Source organism: Etheostoma cragini, chromosome 3 (assembly GCF_013103735.1).
Source record: "Etheostoma cragini isolate CJK2018 chromosome 3, CSU_Ecrag_1.0, whole genome shotgun sequence".
Classification (NCBI taxonomy): Eukaryota; Metazoa; Chordata; class Actinopteri; order Perciformes; family Percidae; genus Etheostoma; species Etheostoma cragini.
In genome coordinates this window covers 9,338,742-9,353,518 of record NC_048409.1, presented here as the reverse complement: position 1 = coordinate 9,353,518, position 14,777 = coordinate 9,338,742, and the positions used below count along the sequence as shown (strand labels likewise).

General features: G+C 47.3%; 1 long non-coding RNA gene across 1 annotated transcript; it reads right to left on the bottom strand.

Annotated features, from left to right (window-relative positions):
• Nucleotides 1-5,593: 5,593 nt before the first annotated feature.
• LOC117942466 lies at nucleotides 5,594-12,801 on the bottom strand. Its single transcript, XR_004656128.1, has 3 exons — nucleotides 12,718-12,801; nucleotides 8,893-8,904; nucleotides 5,594-5,604 (listed from the first exon to the last, which is right to left on the bottom strand). It is a non-coding gene; the product is annotated as an uncharacterized LOC117942466 (long non-coding RNA).
• Nucleotides 12,802-14,777: the final 1,976 nt, after the last annotated feature.

Sequence of the window (14,777 nt, the reverse complement as noted above, 5' to 3'; positions counted from 1 at the left end):
CGAGCTATAAGCCTGGGTAATAGCCTCGCACAGCCAGCGAGACAGGCGCTGCTTTGAGAGAGCTGATCCCTGGGAGTGATCTCTATAATGCACAACAGCTGCTGAGTTTTCCTGATATTTGCCGTGCGTAAAATGTATTGAGACAGAGCGCGCACCGGACACAACCGGTGGGAAGCCTCCTCCGCACTGTTAGCGTGAGGTGGGGGAAAAAAAACCTCGAGGGAAAACACCCTTGACCGAAAAGAACTAGTTAAAGTCTTCGGTGTGAAGGAGGGGTTGGGCTGTAAGGTGGCTGCGCTCCCGTCCCCTCTAATGGAGAGGCAGGACGGAGAAACTGACAGTGCACATAAATCACTCACTCTTTTGGCCGACGTTAGGGCGAGGAGAAGTGCTGTCTTAAGCAACAGCATTCTGAGCGAAGCCTGTGGCAAAGGCTCAAAGGGGGGTTTCCCCAGAGCCCGGAGCACCAGAGTTAGGTCCCATTGGGGGGCGAGGGGGCGAACAGCCGGTATTTTCGCCTAACCCCCTTCAGGAAACGCTTCACCAGGGGATGCGCAAAAACTGTCCTCTCACCGAAACCTTCGTGACAGGATGAGATGGCTGCTGCATATGCTTTGACTGTAGATGGAGCCAAATCACTATCCACCAGAGTTTGTAGGTACGTCAGCACAAGAGGTAGGGGACACGATGTAGGGTCTGTGTCCCTCTCTATGCACCAGCCCTGGAAGGCAGACCAGCGCCCTGCGTAGTCTTCTATGGTAGAGGGGGCTCTGGAGCCCTGGATGGTGCGCACCACGGCGGGGTGCAAGCCTAATCTCTGTAAGCGCTCCCGCTCAGCAACCAGCCCCACAGTCTTTGATTTATTACTGGGGGATGACAGATCGAACCGTTCAGCTGCGATAGTGCGTCTCCCCGCCACGGAATCTGCCAGGGGGGGGCCGCCAGCAGCTGAACGAGGGTTGGGAACCAGGACGCGCTCGTGCGCTCCGGTGCCACCAGAAGGATTAACAGACCCTCGCCTCCTGGAGCGCGTCCAGGAGGCGAGGGATCGGAGGGACCGGGGGAAAAGCATAAAGGAGGGTTTTGGGCCAGGGTTTGTGGGAGAAGGCGTCTACGCCGAGGGGAGGGTTGTCCCGCGCGCTCAAGGAAAACCACAGTGCGCACTGTGTCTTCTCTCGTGAAGCGAACAGATCCACCTCCGCATCCCCGAACCTGCTCCATAAGTTTGTACGATAGTGGGATTCAATCTCCACTCGTTGTGGGAGGGGCCCCCCCTCGACATCAAGTCGTCCGCCCGATTCAAAATCCCGGGGATATATACTGCTTTGAGAGACAGCAGGTAGCTGTGCGCCCACAGCAGGAGGCGTCTGGCTATTTCTAACAGCCGGGCTGAGCGTATCCCGCCCTGGCGGTTTATGAATGCCGCCGCCGTGATGTTGTCTGTCCGTACTACGACATGCCTCCCCGTCACCACTGGTGTAAAGTGTTTCAACACCTTCAACACCGTGGACAGCTCCAGGCAGTTTATGTGAGGGAGGGGGGGAAGAGGCCAGGCCCCTCCCACCACCTGTGACTCGCACATTCCCCCCCAGCCAGTGAGGGACGCGTCTGTGTACAACGTCACATATGACGTCACTTTGCCCAGGGGAACCCCGGAAGACAGGCTTTCGGGATTCCCCCGGTATGCCAGGTCTGATTTGAGGGAGTGAGGGGTGGACAGCATTCGCCATTTGTGGCGAATGGGATCAAGCCGCTGGCAGTGAAACCACCTCTGGATTATCCTCATGTGGAGGAGACCCAGGGGGACCACTGTGTGTGCCGCGGACATCATGCCCAATAGCCGCATAACTGACAGCACTGACACTGTCGTGCGCGGCCTGAAGCGGGACAACAGAGAAGTCAGGGCTTCCCGTCTCGGTGCTGACAGCCTGGCTCTCATGCTGATCGAGTTCATGTCTACGCCCAGATAGACTATCGATTGTGCGGTGACAAGGGCGCTCTTCTTCCAATTTATGGCAAAACCCAGCGTTTGCAGGTGCTGCAGAACCTCCATAGTGTGCAGCGCCGCCTGCTCCCGAGAGGGGGCTAGAATGACCAGATCGTCCAAATAAAAGAGGACTCTGATGCCCCTCTCCCGTAGAGGCTGGAGCGCCGTTTCCATGCACTTGGAAAAGGTGCGGGGGGCTAGTGAGTAACCGAACTGCAGACGGTTGAACTGGAAACGGGCCCCTTGGAAGGAGAAGTGCAGGAACTTCCTGTGCCTGGGAATGATTTGGATGTGAAAGTAAACGTCTTTCAGATCCACGGATGTAAACCATTCGTTGTGGCGCACACATTCCAACACGTGTCTGATGGTGAGCATGTGGAAGGGGCGCTCCATGGCATATCGATTGAATTTTGACAGGTCGAGGATGGGACGCAGTCCTCCTGACTTCTTCGGGGTGAGAAAATAGCAAGAGTATAAACCCTTGTTCTCCTCCCCTGGAGGGACGCGGGAAATAGCGCCGCTCGTCAGCAACCCTTCTAGCTCTGACGTCATTGCGTCTGACTCTGTCAGGGATGACACCGTCGTCTCCAACACACCCGCAAAAGGGGGCGGGGGGGAGGCGAACTGAAGTGTGTAACCCCGTGTTATCAGCTTTGACATCCACGAGTCCATGTGTGTCAAGCCAATCCATGCTGCGCTGCGCTCTGACAGCGGGCGAGCACATGTCTGAGTGTTGTTCACTTACATGGCCAGCAGGGAGCGCAGAGCCCATTCCGCCGCTGGTCCCGCCCAGCGGCGGAATGGTAGCCGGAATGGTAGCCGCCGTATGGGGCGGGAGCGGTCACTGGGTTAGCCCGGCCCCCGCCCCGCCGGCATCACCGTGGGTCGGTGGGTTGACAAGCGTCGTCGTCCGCCGTAGGTGGACGCTCATTTCCGCTGCCTGCGCAGCGGGGGCGCAATGGTGACCCGCTCGAGGCAACGGCCTGGTGTGTGCTTGTGTGGGGAACGACTGTCATAACAGCGCTCTGTTTAGAGCAAACAGGGGCTGTTCGGCCGAGGGGAAACAGCTCTTTAGATGGGAGGGAGTGGCCCTTAAAAGGGCCGTTGTGTTTCCGACTCTCGGCTGAAGAGGGACAGTCGATCCCCGCGTCCCGTCATTGCCACCGCCGCCGCTGCTTGCTGGGTGGCTCGGGAGGCGGGTTGGACCAGGTGGGGGCCGCTCTCATGGTTCTCCGGCCTCGTGCAGGTTGACGGCCGTGTGGCGTCATCTGTCGCTGCGGAGGGGGACCGGGTGGGGGCCCCAACGCGGAAGCTTGGGAGGACGCAGCCGTAGCCGATGCTGCGGGGCGCTTCCGCTTGTGGCGGTTGTCATCGCGACGGTGGTGCTGTGGAGGAGGAGCCTTCCACGAGCCGAGCCTCCGAAGCCGCTCGGCGTCTTCCGCCGCTTGGTGGAGATGAGACGTGGCAGTCTGCAGGCGCGGCCCAAATAGTCCAAATGGGGCTATGGGGCCGTACAGAAGCTCGCGTCTAATGTCCGCTGGCAGCTGAGACATGTGGAGCCAGATGTTTCGCTGGGCCACAGTCTGCCAAGCCATTACCCTGGACAGTGCCACCGTGGACGCTGTGGTCAGGGTAAGGATGGCGGTCATAGCTTTACCAATCTCCGTGGCAAGCTCCGAGGGGAGGGCGCCGGGAGTAGTGGCCATCGCGGAGACGGCGGAGGCCAGTAAGGCGATGTTGTTTTGTGCCGCCAGCCCCTGGGCGGCACATTGGTGGGCTTGGTCAGTGACTTGGGCGTACACTTGATCCTGGGGAGAGGGAGGTGTGGGCTTCCGGTGGCCGAAGAAAGTAGCTTTCGGAAGCAAAATGGACGCCAGGCTCCCCTCCAGGGGAGAGACTGAAGGAAAACCTGCGTCCGTATCGCCCTGAACCCAAGTAAACAGGGCATAGCGAGAGACGGGAGCCTTCAGTTTCCCCGGCTGGGAGAAAGCCTCCTCCACAAAAGGCCGAAGCTCCGCGAAGCGCGACCAGAGTGGGGCCCGTGAAGACGGCGGCTCCTGGGCGTAAACATCACCGCTCAAAAGGCCGCGAGCGGGGGCTGGCAGCTCCGCCGGGAGCGCTATGCCTCTCAGCTCCGCCACCTTCCTGATGATCTCTGGCAGGTCTCCGAAGAGAGCCTTAGCGGTGGAGGCCGGAGACTGGTGGGGCAAAGGGGAAGGCCGCTCGGGCGGTGCCCCAGGCCGTTCACAAGACGGAGAGAGCTCCAGCGGGAAAGCGTCAATCGCCATCTCAAGGCCCAGTCCTGCCAAGGGGGAGGAGGGGGATCCTCCCAGAGGGGAGGAGAGAAAACCGGTGATGGAGGCGCTGTCGGAGAGAGCGGAGTCAGCGGACTCATGCTCGTCGAAAACGCCGTCCGCCAACGGTTCCAAGGCGCCGCCGGATTCCTGTCTGTCTGCCCAGCTGCCGTCTCCGTCCCCGCTAGCCTGGCAAACCAGAAAAGTTTCCGCCCGTCGAGTTAGCTCTTTAGATGACAGGCGGGCGCAGAACTGGCAGGAGGCATGGCGGGTGAGAGCCTGGCCGGCGTGAACGGCACCCAGGCAGGCCTCGCAACGGGGATGGAGGTCCGGCGGAAGGATGTAGCCGGTCCGGCAGGAGGGGCAGACGCGGCCACCGGCGGAAGATCTTGAGCTTGACTTCATACTGCGAAGTTGAAGAAAAAGTGGGAGTCGAACAACCGGTCCGCTCTGTATGTATGCAGTAAATGCAGACATAGTTGAGGCCCGAGCTGGACGCTAGGGCGGGAAAGAAAATCTTCACGACTGCGCATGCGCGAAGGGATAAACCCAATAGCGTAGCCCTTAGAGGGCGAAGCCTATACGAAATAGAACAGAGAGCGGTGCTTAGAGCACAGAGAGCGGTGCATAGAGCACAGAGACAATTGCATAGAGCACAGAGAGCAGCAATTGCCTAGCACATCAGTTTTCATAATGGTTTTGAAATGCACTTAATATGTCATCCTGCCAGATCAGAAAAAAAACTCTTATGCGTTATAATTGAAGACAATGACTCGGGCTGGGGTTCAATATCATTTTGATCAAGTCCGAACCAAGTATGTAATCCGTCTATCAAATCCTAATCATTCTTAATGACTACAGGATTTCTGGGACAGTTTTTTCCAGATTCAACCCTCCTGACAATTGGAGGAGAAATCTGGTCTGGGACCTTGGTCGGTTCCGATCATAGAAATACAATGGATAGAAAGGCCGTTTCAATTCAAATCAACATAGAAGAATGGTCAGAGCAGCAGCCATTTTAATGTGTACAATTGTCATAATAGAGTATAAACTTCCAAAGATTAACTTCATGCTTTTCAAGACAAAGCACATTGCTATCGCTAAGAGTGACAGCTTTAATCGCCTCGTTTTCGATTTGGCGAGGAGTTAACGTTAAGGCAGAGTTAGCGAGACACTTTTCTACAGTTGCTGTTGGCAAATTTAAAGGGAGATAAAACATCATAATTTGTTGATAGCCAGGATGCAGGTCTGGTTGCATACTTACATGATACAGCAATTACTAATGTAAACGTGTTGAACACATACAGAATTCTTGGGAGTGTGCTGCGTCATGATTGGCAGGCCAGTGGTACAAACCCTACCACAGGGTTTTCCATAGCTTTTTGGAAAACTTAGGTGTGTTGACTGCATTTGGAGGGGGGGTTTAGGCGTCCTTCCTCAAGAAAATGTTATGTTTTGCAGTTAAGAAAATGCAATTTCCTCATACATTTTGAGTCTCTTTGGGTGATTTTGGATATGTGGGCTTTTGTGTATGTCTGTAGTTGTGTTGTGTCCCTTTTGTTGTAGTCTTGCGTCTTTTTTTCACATCATTTTGGGACGATTTGATCACCATATCTGTCTAAAACGTTACTCAGACGGTTTGACACTCAAAGCTTAAATACTAAACTTAGAGCTAAAGATGTCCAACTACGGCCATTAGATCTGATGAAGTCTTTCAGTTACATTCATTCGACTCAGAGGCTGCACAAAACGGCCCGGGGTGCTGCACCCAAACCTTACAGTGGGGGGTAATACCTTGTCCTACTGACTATTGTCAGTCATTGTTTTGAGTTGGATTCACATCTTTTGTTTTTTTTTCTATTTCCTGTTTTATTTTGGAGGGTTTCTGTTCCCCTATGTTGTCTGGTTTTTCTTTGTAATTACCTGTCCCTGCCCTTTGTGTTGCCGATTTGGACATTGTTGCTCTAAGTTTATTAAGCTTGCTAAATAAACTTTAGCTTTTTACGTAACTGAGTTATGTATTGCGGGTCCATCCTTCTGTGTGCGAGATAACAATCCTGTTTGTGTCTAACCGCCTCAGCCAACTGACAGAGAGCTTTTACTGACTCGACATGAAAACACAAAGTATTTCTTTATCTGTGCAACAGCATCTGAGCTGAAAAGATGATAAATAGCTCCTTGTATGCGTCTGCAGGGTCATAATCTTCCCACTGACCAACACACAGCCTTCAGCGCTGCCTCGGCACAGTATATCATGCTGACATCAGACGAGTGCCTTGTCTCTCCATCTCTTTGCCCCTGTATGTTTGTGCTAACGCTTTTCCAGTTGTGACAAGGGATAATGATTTGTGAGCCACAGATCTGGGATCCCATCAGTTAAAACTACTCACAGTGACAGCTTTTCTACAACAGCAACACACAGGAAAGAGCTGCTATTCTCCTCTCTCTCCCTCTCTCCCACCCCTTCTTACAATCTGATAGCCCCCCTTCTTTCTCTTCACTTCCCTTTGCACCTTTTCTCTTCTGTCACCTGTGCCCCTCTTGTTTTCTCCCATTCCCCATCTCTCTCCTTGTTCCTGTCTCCCTGCATTTCCCCGTCAGTGGAGTTTAATACTAGGAAGAGACAACTACAAGTTCATTATCAGAACACCAGCCAACCCTCTGCGTAGCTGTGTTTTGTCTAACCCACCATGTCAACCCCCTCCTCCCAAGCCCCCTAAAATGCTGCTACCAGCTGAGCCACCATTTTAAAGATAGACCTTTAGGGGTATACTCTACAAATCACAAAGATCCTTTCCAGTGGGCAGGAAATATCTTGAAGTGGGTTCAGGCACCTTTTTAATCTAAATTAATCGTATCTGCAGTTTCAGACATCTGTGTTTACCCTATGCCCAATGGGACCCCACCATTTTATGAATTCCGAAAACAATGGCAAATATTCAGTGTTTGTTTCCCCTACATTCATTCTACACCCCCGTGAGTTGCAAGGGCGTTACTTTGGGTTCAACATTTGGGCTTGGTGGGAGGCGGGTACTGGCGGGGGTTTGAAGGTCTCCACTTTTGAGCAAAATTTTCTGCACCAATTAATGTTTCAAATGTCTTTATTTATGTAAATGAATTCATAATAGTTGTTTGGGGTGCGTAGCACAGGCCATTTTTGATTCTTGAAGTGGTTGTAACCCCCCCATCTCTCAATCTGAATTACGCCTAGAGTTTGTGATTAGTTTCAACACATTCTCCCTCCCATCGCTTGGTCAGGTGCCTTTTTGTTGTTATTGACACATATATATAACACACGCTGGGTCGAGACGATAGGCGTCCCTTTTGACGCTGTTAGGTTAAGAAAAACGTCGTGGGTGGGCCTACGGTTCTCTGACACAGCAATAATGGGACGGTTAAGGACACACGCAGGACACGAACCCCTCTCTCCTGGGTGAAAGTCCTCTGTTTGACCTGACCAACCTCCCATACTCCTCGCTAAACCCCGTCTAAGGCGGCTTTTTTTGTCACATCACACGCAGACAGCCACTGACCAAACGTCTGTATTTTACTTGTTTGGAGTTAGAACAGGTTGTTAGTTCATATGTGTGTAAAAAACGCAGAAAAGTCAAGTGTTTGTAATGTAAACCGCTAAAGTCAGTCGAAGTGAAATGAAGATCATGTTGTCGGTAGCCTATGGTTACAAACAGGTTTGGTATTGGACGACACACTAACGTGCTCACAGATTCGGTGTGTATTTGTGTTTAGCTGAGCTGGAACAGAGAATATTTTGAAATGGATCAGTGATGCTGTTTTGCCCTCATTGTTCTCTGTGGAGTTAGCTGGAAGTGATGTATTGTCGCATTTCATGTGGAGTGAGTACTGGGCCGGAATACGTTTCGAAGATAGCCTTTAAACGCTACATTTTGTGCCAGCAACCAGGATTGCAGTAATTTAGGAGACAATTTGGCCTTGTGAGCTCCCATTAATTTGGCATGCAGTTAAAACACCAGTCATAAATAATCAGTAAATTTTTTCTAATGAAAACTCAACTCCTGGCACTCACCACTGTTTTGGAAGAAGGAAATAATGGGAGTAACAGACGAACCAGCCTCATAGCGACACATTATCTTTTTAGATTAAAGAAGAAGCTCCTCCAAACGCCATGCTTGGCAGGCGGACGCTTCAGAATCTGACGTGTGGTATGAGGCACAACAGGAAAAGCACTCATGCATGCACACACAATGGATCGATTTCACTGATCGATGCGTTGTACTGCTGAGTTACAGATTCTCAAAGGACTCATATGAGTGTGGGGGGGTGTGGTGTGATGTAGGACATTAGCAGGGGTTCTTTTTGCTTCTCTTTACTCAAATTACCATCATAGTATTACGGTGACGGCTGCCTTTAAGATGTTGAGATATCCTGGGCACAGTCAGGGTGGTGCTGGAGGAAAGCCCACAGTTACCAAATTATAAATGGCTAATTTAAGACTTAGGAGATTGTATTGCCTTTTCTACAGGGGAATGCAGGTACAGAGGAATTGTTTGCTCGAGCTTGAACAAAACATTCTTACTCCCAGCAGGTCAAAAAGCAACGCTTGGTCAGGTGACCTTTGCATGTGTTATTGACGTAGACAGTCTTCTTCAGCATCATATGTAGACGGCTTGATCAGGACTTTTGCATCACTTTTTGACACCCTGGGTTTTACTGACATGCTGCACAAGAACCGGACTGTTAGGTTTAGGGCAAGGTGGTGGGTGGGGTTATGAAATGTACGTTTTCAGTGACACACGGGACAAGAACAGGACTAGGGTGAAAGTCCAATTCATTATGCCCTCGATCGTTGTCCCTCTTAATACTGCGTCATCAGGTGCTTTTTACGTTGGTATCTGATGCAGAGAGCAACCAACCAAGCGTCATCATTTCATGAGTTGGGAGTGAGAACAGGTTGGCTTGAATGTCCTAATCAAAATTCCTAGTAATCTTGGTATGCAAGTACACAAGTACAAGTAACGATGGGTACTCTTGTGAAGTCAACCAATATGACTGTGGATGAAATGAAGGAGTTGAAAAGTGAAAAGGGGGAAAAAAAGGCAGAACAGTGAAGATGTTGACAAGTAAAACCAAAATGAATAGCAGCTGGAAATGAAATGAAAGTATGAAAATGAACAGAATGTTGAAACACCAAAGTTTAGAAAGGGTGAGACAATAGCTGACATTTAAAGGACATTTTTTGAGCCGCTTGACCTCGACAGGAAGCCACTGACTAAAAACTGACAATTAGTAGATGAGTTAAATGATTCATTACATTGATCTGCAGAAAAAAGAGGGAAAAAAACAGAACTTGAATATTCACACACAAGAATAGGAAGCTGAAGATGAAAAGAAGTTAATGAGTTACACCAACCAAAAAAACAAAAGTTACATGGGAAGCTAATGTGAAACAGAACAAGGAGACAGAGCAGGAGGTGAAGGACGGAGAGAATAGATTAGATGATGGAAGACAAAATAAATGAAGAGGAGGAAAATCAGAAAAGGGCAAGGACAGCTCATATTCACCCGTTTCAAACAAAGAAAAGATAGTAATGCAACTTAATGCATATAAAGTTCCTCACATCCTACATCTGTAACCATATCACTTAAAATGTTATATATACAGTAACAACTTTTGAGAATGACACTGTGTTAATAAGGCACTGCTTAAAGGGTAACTACTGTTTTTTTCAACCTGAACCCTATTTTTCTATGTTTTTGTTTCTAAGTGACTGATGGGAACAAAAATTGTTGACATTGGTCCAGTATCAAGTAAGTCACTGCAGCGACAAACTAAAATGTAAGTTAATAGGGCACTTGTCCAGCTTGTATTTACCTTCACTAAAGTGCTGGTTTTGCCATTGACCGGCTCAGATTAATGACATTTTGGAAATGAGGTTGACTTTTCTGTTAAAGATAAGATCCTTTTTTTTTTAAACATAAAAACATCCGCAAAATTGCCACCAGACTCCATGTAAACAAACAGTAATGTTTGTATTGTAAAATACACTTCATCTAAGTAAACTGAAACAAAATAAAACTATGAAAAGCCCGTTTTTCGTTGTCGTTCCACTTTTCCAATCATCACAGCTCTGTTTTTGGTTGAAATAATCACATATGTTACCGATTTAGATGTGAAAATATGTTGGCTCTATACACGCTAAAAGATCTGCTTTTTTAAATGGAGACTAGTGGGTTTAGTGATAGCGACCTCAGAGCTGTTTCTGGTTAAACTGAAAGGTCTCAAAGAGGTTCTTATGGTCTATCTCTGTAGGTGTCCTTTCTATAATGTTGTCAGACACTTAGAATAGTAATCGGAGCCTGTCACCAGCAAAAACGTAACTTTTAGAAGACCAAATTGACTATGCACATTTGCAACATAGGATTATATTACAGCCCGGTCTGTGGCTGCCGGTGACAGCATTTATGCGTCATACTGGCCCGTATTTCAAAGATTGTTGTTCCCATCAGTCACTTAGACACAAAAACAGGAAAATAGGGTCCTGGTAAAAAAAAAAACGGTAGTTACCCTTTGATGAAGTCCATCTCAGACATACTGGTTTTCACAACATCATGGTGAAGTTTGATAGTGACATGTCTTAGTTTGAGCTTGGACCACATGTGGTGAAAAAGGTTTTCACTGTCAAATGCACGCAAAGAGTGTACAAATACTATATTCATGTACTAAAGTAGAATTTTCATGTATCTGTACTTTACTCCGTTTTTTACATTTCCGGAAAACCATTGCTTCCCTACATTTCCTAAATAATATGTTTATTTTTACTCCAGCATCTTAGTCACTCGTTACTAGAAAATGAAATCAGAAGAAATATGTTACACTGGAAAAAGGAGATTTGCGGAGATACTGCTTGTAGATTGCAAGTTAATGCACGCTCCATTCCAGTTAGTGACATAATGCCTGTTTGATGCCAAGCCTGAACTAAAGAAGTGAAAGAGGAAGTATAACAATTGATAGCGTCATGTAAGCACCTGCTGTCGGCTCTGTCACCAAGGTAACAGATGATGGTGTTGATGAAGATGACTTTGCACACTTTGGCCATAAAGTTCATGTTCAAAGTTTTTTTACTCACAATATTGTTCATTTAATATCAGACAATTACTTTTGATACTAAAGTTCATGCAATATCAGTAAGTAATATTCAATAAGATTTCTTTTAACTTCTACCAAAGTCACTTTCTGGTATTCTGCTTGTACATGTATTGCTTTCAAGTACTTTTTTACAAGACTGTAGGCAAAGCAAACACCTGGTATCATATGGTTTTATACCCCATGTTGCGCAACACAGACACAGGAATCTTTCTAATTGTTAAACAAATGGGATGAGAAGTTAATGTAAACCCACCTGTTAATGGATAGTAGAGAGGGAGAAAAGGTGGTGGGAGGGGGGGCAGTAAAAAGAGACGCCTAACTGCTGCACAGATGTCTAGCAATGGTGATGTATGAGCGATCTGGGAAAGTGGCGGTGTGAGCTGCCAGACAGCAGCTAAGTGATTAGGGACGTGTGGCGTAACCCTGCGCCATATTTAGCCGCGGCGGGGCGCCCCGTACCCTGCCATCTCCCCGAGGCCCAGCGCCAGATGTGGAAAGCTGCTGCGGCACGCCTGGCAGAGCAGGCTGGCAGCAGGGTGGCGCAGCAGGCCTGAGTACAGTGAGGATAACACCAACCACCCGCCAGCTGACTTTCATTCACTCATAGGCAGGAATACACACCGCAGTTTGGCTCAGTACAATTCAACTTTATTTCAGACACACAGGTCCATATCCTTATGAAAATATGTAAAACCCCACAACACAGACAGAACAGAAAAGTTATTTGAATTAGATTTCATAAGATCAAAGTGATTAAAATGAATACACACATTTGTTCTATGTTTCCAAAAGCAAGAAGTGTATCTTGTTTCATTCTGTGTGGGCTCAGTTAAAGCTGTTATAATTAAAATTGTCAATAAGTTAAGCATAAATTGTACATGCAACTGCTCAAGACAGCATGAAAGGTGGGAATATTACTAGTCACAAACTTATGACTCGCACTTGTCCATCTTGGCAGTTTCAGAAAGATTCTGAATGCATCATTAAATGCCACCAGCTTTCAAATTGTTGCCTTACTATAGCTGCACCACTAGTTGGCTGTATGGAGTGCTTTAAAAAGGCAGTTTTAACATCATATGTGCAGTCATCAGCTTTTAAAAAGTTGTGGTGTGGTCCATATTTAACTTAGGCTTGACTAATTACACTGACTGTGTTTACATGCACATAATGTTCTATCTTTTGCCCTTTTCTGGAAAAAGACAGAATTCTGACCTAGCTGTTTATATGGTTAAAAAAAATGAATATATTACTATTTACATGCATCACATGCAAAATAAGATCTCTTTCAAAGAGTTCCAGTGGTGGCGGACCCTCTTTCATTCCTTCAACCACCTTCTTGAGAAAGGTTGCCATTGTGATGTTTGTGCATATCCAAAAAGCTGTTGATATCCAATATTTTCAAAATGCTGGAAAGTAACGTTAGGTTTGTTTCTCCTTCCTTCCAGAGATTTGGGCTTTTCTTTAAGGCATGCATCTATACCCCAGGCTTACAAACTGTTGGCTAGTTGGCTTGTGTACAACAACCATAGAAAGAAACAGGCAATGGGCCATAAAATGTCACAAACTGCAGTAAAACCCTGATCGAGACGCATATTCCGAAAGCGCTGTATACATGTCCAAAGAATGCGTCTAAAACCTGAAAAATACCGTAATATTCCACGTCTTAATTGCAAAATGTTAGATTTGGCAAAACAGCCTTATTCAGAATCTCCAAAAAGAATATACTGTTTATATTACCTGTATCTAGTTCGGAATATTGTCAAATTCTGAATGATACTGAAAAATTAGTGTTCATTAATAGACTCAGTGATAAACACTATTCTGATCATATGTGGAAAGCTGATTCTTGCCGTTGGTTTTCCTCAGGATGCTTATGTATGTCTGTTTGTCTTAGCTCTGAGCTAGAGGTATATCAATTTGAGCAACAACTCTGACACATGATGAGAGTTTCCATTTTTACAGAGGGAATATAATATGTCCATGATATTTGCTGAGCACATGTATGCTTCTTGCAGGATGATTGAATTCATTCCAATGAGACTTTGCCAAGCTCGCTATCTACTGAATAGTTCTGCCATCTATTCATCCAAGTCAGGTCGCGGGGGCAGCAGCTTCAGCAGAGGACCCCAAACTTCCCTTACCCGAGCATCATTAACCAAGTCTTGGCCAGGGTGGAGATTTAATCCCTGCAACTAGCCCCGGGTCTTCCCTGAGACCTTCTCGCAGCTGGACCTGCCTCAAACTTCTCTATAGTGAGGTGCCCAGGAGGCATCCTTGCCAGATGTCCAAACCACCTCAACTGGCTCCTACATAGCGATTTGGGGAATTGCCCATCCTATTGACAGACTTATTCTAAATTCCCTGCATACAATCGAAACCTAGATTCCCTTAGATGCACATAGAATTTATTACATTTATTTATTCAATTTTCCAAAACGGTTGACGTTCCCCTCCCTGTCCCTAGCCGCTTTCCAGCACTATGGTGTAGAGCAAGACATGTTGCCAACCGCTGGCTAGATTGCCTTTAACAGATAGTATTCATTTTAATGTAAACCCCACTGGATAAATCACGATATTGGACTTTATTTCAGCACCACGGATAGGCCAAAATGTCCACTTTCCAGCATATCCGACACTCCATGGATCAACCTCAAGCCAATAGGTCAACTTTAAAAGTAGACTGTCAAACACCTAACATGTATTGTCTGGATGATAATAACCTTTAACATCATTTTTGTTTTTTCGAGTTAAGTTTACGTTTAACAAAACTACTTGGTTAGTTTTATGGAAAGATCATGGTTTTGATGGAGTGCAATGAATCATGACTTTGAGTCTTGTGTTTAGTTTTAATGGTCTTAACTTTGCTCTGAAAGTTTTCAGCAAGGAAACAATACAAAAGAGTATAAATGACCAAGACAATCAGCTGCATCAGCTATCAGTTGCTTTAATTGCAAAAACAACATTATTAGATTTCATAAATCCCTATCACCTGTACACTAATACCCTAACACACACACACACACACACACACACACACACACCCTTAACTCACTGATCTCCCTGCAGATGCTGCGCTAACAAGTGTCCCCCAATTAGTCATTCTCATTCCCTCTGCCTGCGCCCCCCTTTTTGTTCTTCCTCACTCTAGGACACTCTGCCGGAGGCAGACCAAGATAAAGTTTTGACTGGCAGGACCATTTGTTTTAATCAGGTGTTTGCAGACGTTTCCCTGACCTCCATTAGTTGAAGTTTTAATTGAAATTAACCCCCACTACTACCCCAATTAACCCACATCCCCCCTGACTGGCGCCCGCCCTCGTCCTGAGCATCTGTTTCGACCGGGGAAAATGGGAGGGGGGGGGGGGGGGGG